This window comes from Bombina bombina, chromosome 10, assembly GCF_027579735.1.
Source record: "Bombina bombina isolate aBomBom1 chromosome 10, aBomBom1.pri, whole genome shotgun sequence".
NCBI lineage: Eukaryota > Metazoa > Chordata > Amphibia > Anura > Bombinatoridae > Bombina > Bombina bombina.
Genome location: NC_069508.1, coordinates 149,648,417 through 149,654,416, shown reverse-complemented (window position 1 = coordinate 149,654,416; position 6,000 = coordinate 149,648,417). Strand labels below are relative to the sequence as shown.

Below are 6,000 nucleotides of genomic sequence, written 5' to 3'. Positions count from 1 at the left end.
ATTCCCTCTTACGTAGCTCTACATCGTGCACTCCAGAACCACAAAATCATCCTAAAACTACAACCCAACCCTGTAAAGTTCCTGCCATCTTTGTTTCCTGTAAATCTGATTTCACAGAAATACATTCTGGGGGTAACGCTGGAACTGGTAAGAATAGCACGATTCCATGAGACAGCATTTAGCAAACTGCAATAAAGCATGCTGCAACTTCATGATAGGTAGAAGCTGTGTCTCAGAATCAGGGGGCGTTTACAATCACCACGTGTTTGTTCTCTTCCCTTATCTGGGCTGAGTTTGTGTAAGGGAGCTAGTTCACATCACAGATCATGCAGTTCAGAAGCATCTAACCTACAAATGAGTACAATTGTCATCTCCAGAGACCTTTTGGCACTGATACTGCACTACATATAGAGATCAGCCTGTCTCTTCTGCACCAGCAAGGTAATGTACACTTTATATTGGCATGCAGCTTCAGACTGCACATATATCTTTTTTTTTAAAGAATAACTTGCCAGTTTGTATACATGAGCAGAAAATGATAAGAGACAACAAACAAATCTCTTACTTCTTAAAGGGCAGCAAATTCAGTTTTAATTCTGATGCAAAATGAAATCATTCTAATTTATTACATTGTGTTATTTTTGCATTAATATCTCTTGCTAAATGTGTTTGACCACTACAGTGGCGTTAAACACATAGCTAATGTCTTGCGCTGAAGCTGCAATATGTTGCAGTTACTAAGCAGAACATGTCTAGTGATCAGCTTCTGGGTATATCCTGCTATTACTGCCTGACATCAGTAGCGGACCTACTCAACATAGGGTGCACCCCACTAAAGGTAACTCCGTAATAAGGAATCGTAATAATATATATGCTACTCTGTATAATGATTTTGAGGATGGATAGATAGATGGTAGATAGATAGATTATAGATATATAGATAAATAGATAGATATATAGATAGATAAATGATAGATAGATAGATAAATGATAGATAGATAATAGATAGATAAATAGATAGATAAATGATAGATAGATGATAGATAGACAGACAGACAGACAGACAGATAGATAGATAGATAGATAGATAGATAGATAAATGATAGATAGATGATAGATAGATAGATAGATAGATAAATAGATAGATAAATGATAGATAGATAGATGATAGACAGACAGACAGACAGATAGATAGATAGATAGATAGACAGACAGACAGACAGACAGATAGATAGATAGATAGATAGATGATAGATCGATAGATAGATGATAGATAGATGGACAGACAGATAGATAGATAAATAGATAGATAGATGATAGATAGATAGATAGATAGATAGATAGATAGATGGATAGATGGACCTGCAACCTTCACTAATAAAAGGCTACCCTGCATTACACACATTCTACACATGCCTGTGTATAGACTGACAGCTAGGACTTTCAGAAATCTTAATGGAAATAAAAGATTTGCAACCAAAGTAAAACCTGACAGATAATTAATTTAGTATTGATAATAACAACTATGTTTGAATGCAACTTTTTTTCAGCTAACCAATAATATTAATTCATTATGTGTGTAACTAATAATTTGATATCATTTTGATTGCTTGTAATTAACACAAATGAACCCCTCAACACTTCATTTAGATATTTGTATTCAATTTGTGAGCTGAACTTTATTTATACTTTTTTTTTTTTTTACACAGAAAAAAGATCTGGTTTATTAAGGTGTGAAATGAACATGTTTAAAAACATTGATATAAAAAAACAGCATAGATATGACACTCAAAACAAGCTTCCAAAAAACTATTTTCTGATTTATTTAAATACCAGTATCAAATTATCGATCTGTATGGTGTGTTTGTGACACAATGAGCTTTTCAAACAATGCTGAATGGGTTTGAATTTTGAAATCACTTTAAAAAAAACCCCACATGCATTGCATTTTACAAAAGAATTCTTAATGATTGTAATAAAACATTTGGTAGATCACAATCCTTAAGAAAAATTTACAAATGATTTATCTCTAAAAATCCCTATAGATTTTAATGGGTTTTCTTCTGTTGAAAATCATTAGCTGAGTTTTTCTATCGGATTGTAATTTTCGCATAGTTAGCAGAGACTTTACGGGTAAAAAAAAAATAAAGAAATTGCATGGTCTTACATATTAGAGCATTTTTTTTGCTTTAATACATTGGCATTGCAAAATAATTTAGTTTTTAAGTGTGGAATACTGTAAATAAACCTGGTATTAAAAACTGAAACCTGCATTCTAGCCATATCTTCTAAAATTATATATTTTATGTAAATGACACAAAGAGGCATATTTATTAAGCTCTGTATGGAACTTGATGCCCCGTGTTTCTGGCGAGAATTGAGCTCACCGGAAACACAAGTTATGAAGCAGCGGTTTAAAGACTGGTGCTCCATAACCTGTCCGCCTGCTCTGAGGCATCGCCAGAAATCAACGCGATCAAATACGATCAGGTTGATTGACACCCCTACTAGCGGCCAATCTGCCGGTGCAATGATAAATGATGAGAGCGTATGCTGTCGGCATTTATCGATGTGCAGCGGACATGATCAGCAATATCGGATCATGTCCGCTCGCACAATGATAATTCGGTCACAAACACTGAGATGATACTAGATTTCAGTATCATTTTTAACCCTTTGGCTATTTGGCATTTTGGTAAACTTGAGGAAGGTATTCTACGTATATATTACAGGTCATACAGATTTGGAACTCTGGATATGTTATTTATGAGGAAATCAGAACAGGAGGGGACAGTCTCAAGTTCAGGGAATGTAGATTCAGAAGTAATTTGTAAAAATAAAAACATGATTTTACTTAAAAAAAAATATTTTCATGATTTAGAAAGAACATGAAATTGTAAACAACTTTCCAATTTACTTCTATTATCTAATTTGCTTCATTCTCTTGATATTCTTTGTTGAAAAAGCATAACTAAATAGGCTCAGTAGCTGCTGATTTGTGGCTGCACATAGAGGCTTCGTGTTATTGGCTCATCCAAGTGCATCTGAATCATGAAAGAAAAATTTTGGGTTTCATGTCCCTCCAAAGAGAAGTGCACACATGTAAAGACCCCTGACCAAATGTGGTAGAGAAAATCATTCTGTAATTCTGGAATATGTATAATTACCCTTTTAGATAATACAATAGATAGTTGTACCGGAGTGTTTCTTTCATTCAAAATGTCTCATTGAATTCTTTTTTTCTTGGAAATTATTGTAATTTGGAAGCTGTAATTATGTATCAGCAAATAGTCTAGATTCCATCTTTAGTTAAAATTTTTGATTCATGAATCAAAAATTTTAACTAAAAAAAGGAAATCCCATTTGCTGTTATTATCAAATTGACTCTGCAGAGAGTTAGCAGAAGCACTATATATTCCAAGGCAATTGTTTGTTACACTTTAAAGCTAGAGGAAAACAGATTTAATCTCCAGCAATGTAAATGTTTTTTCTCTGTAAGAGCAATCAATTTGTGGAACTCATTGCCTAAGAAGGTAGTAAATGCCAATACCTTAGATACGTTTAATAATGGCTTAGATACATGTCTGGCTAAAAGCAGAATTCAGGGATATGATTGCTTTTGTTAAATGGGTTGGATATAATTGTATTATTGTATGTTCAATTGGATCTTCTTTATTATTAAATCTGGTAGGATCTGTATAGGTTGAACTTGTTGGACTTCTATCTTCTTTCAACTTTATCCATTATGTTGCTATGTATGATTTGTTCTCTTTGTATCCTCAGAAGCTTGTTACATATCTACAGCTCTGTATAGCAGCAGTTTTGCAAGAATGCACTGCTGCCATCTAGTGATGAAAAGTATATAACATTGTTAAAAACATTCTTGCAAAACAGTTTACCTAGCTATGCTCTACTAAGAACACTATCGGCTAAATTACAAGTGTTGCCGTACGGCTATTACCGCTGAAAAATTGGCCATTGGTCTGGAATGTCCAGTAACGTATATTACGAGTCGCGGCGGTATAGCTATACAGCAAGCATTTTAGCCTGTAACGCAACATCCATTCCACACTCAAAAAAATTAAGTTTGAGTGTGGGATTTTCCATAGCGCCGTATTACAGGTTGTGCGGTCCGGCTAAAATGCTTGCGTTACAGCCTATACCGACATGAGCCATTCCGCCATCTGAGAGCAGTAGTTATGGATTTTGCGAAACAAAAATGTTTCACAAAACTCATAACTAAAATGTTACAAAGTACACTAACTCCAATAAAGTACCTATTAACCCCTAAACCGCAGCCCTCCCGCATCGCAAACACTATATTAAACTTATTAACCCCTAACCTGCCTCCCACCCACATCGCGACTATTAAATAAACCTATTAACCCCTAATCCGCTGCCCCCGAAATCACTGAGACTAAATAAACCTATTAACCCTTAAACTGCTGGCGGCCCCCCATATCGCCGACACTATAATAAAGTATTAACTCCTAAACCTCCAGCCCCCCAACATCGTAACTAATAAACTAAACCTCTAGCCCCCCACATTATAACTACTAAACTAAACCTATTAACCCCTAAACCACCGGCCCCCACATCGCAAAACACTAAATTAAACTATTACCCCCAATCCTAACACCCCCCTAACTTTTAATTAAAATTACAATATAACTGTCTTTAAATAAATAAAAACTTACCTGTGATATAAAAAAAAAACTAAGTTTAAACTATAAATTAAATTAGGTTTATTTAGTGTCGGTGATGTCGGGGAGAAGCGGATTAGGGATTAATAGGTTTTGTTAAGAAATTACGATGTGGGGCTGGTGGTTTAGCGGTTAATAGGTTTATTTAGTGTCGGATAAGGGGTTAATAACTTTATTTATCGTCTGTGATATCAGGGAGCAGCAGATTAGGAGTTAATAATTTTTTTTTACTGTTGGCGATGTCAGGGGCGGCGAATTAGGGGTGTTTAGACTAAGGGTTTTTGTTAGGGTGTTAAGTTTAAACGTAACTTTCTTTTCCCCATAGACATCAATGGGGTTGCATTACGGCGATCTCCATTCCGCGATCGCAGGTGTTAGTTTTTTTTCTAATATTTTCTCCCCATTGATGTCTATGGGGAAAAGCGTGCATGAGCACGTAAACTCAGCCCTTGACCTTTGTGCGGTATGGAGCTTAACGCACCGTAACGCACAGCACAAGGAGGCTTTTCAGTAACTCGTAATGGCAGCGCTATGGAAAGTGCAATAATGCAAATTTTTTGGCATTATTTTCGCACCCTGTTTAGCGCAAAACTGTTAATCTAGGTGTATGAGACTAAATTTGATAAAATAAATATATTGGAACAGGTTTTTTTTTAAAATTTTTAATTTAACAAACATTGCTGCCATATATAGTGCTCAATACATGCACATTCCGTAGGCTACCTAAGTATGCTCTTTAAGAGATCAAAGCAAATTCAATAATATAAATTAATTGAAACTTTTTTGTTTTGTTTTTTAATTGCACAATCTATCAGATTTTTTTAATTTAAATTAGGTTTTTGTGTTTTTTTAAAGTGAAAATTTTAATAAACATATAAATATGATATACTTTTGTAATAATACAATATTGTTCATCTGTGTTCTGTACATATCATTTTTATAAAAGTCCAAATGGTTCACTTTGCTTATGATGATGAAATCTTCTCCTGAGCATATTGAAGCTATTAGTAAACTTGTGTAATGAATTAATTCACGGTATCAATTCAATCCTTTGTATGGATCACAACTGTGGATGATAGGTTTTGTATCACTTAGCTGTAAATTAACATATGGATAAATGTTAATTTTAGGGCACAAAGTGAGTTTATTTTGAATTCACAAACTTGGATTAATCTGTGAATAGGTGAAGAATCTCTCACTATGTTTATACTTGCAAATAATAAAGTATAAATTTCCACACTGGAAAAATAGCAATGAAGATTTTATGCTGGTAATATAATTCTAAGTACAGCCAAAA

The 6,000-nt window shown here is 34.3% G+C and overlaps 1 protein-coding gene across 1 annotated transcript in view; it reads left to right on the top strand.

The window, feature by feature from the left end:
* The first annotated feature begins 307 nt into the window (after positions 1 to 307).
* Positions 308 to 6,000, top strand: part of IL12RB2 (interleukin 12 receptor subunit beta 2) — a 163,165-nt gene continuing 157,472 nt past the window's right edge. Inside the window, exon 1 of the mRNA XM_053693381.1 lies at positions 308 to 441. The gene's annotated coding sequence lies outside the window, so the exon portion shown is untranslated. The remainder of the gene's footprint in view (positions 442 to 6,000) is intronic.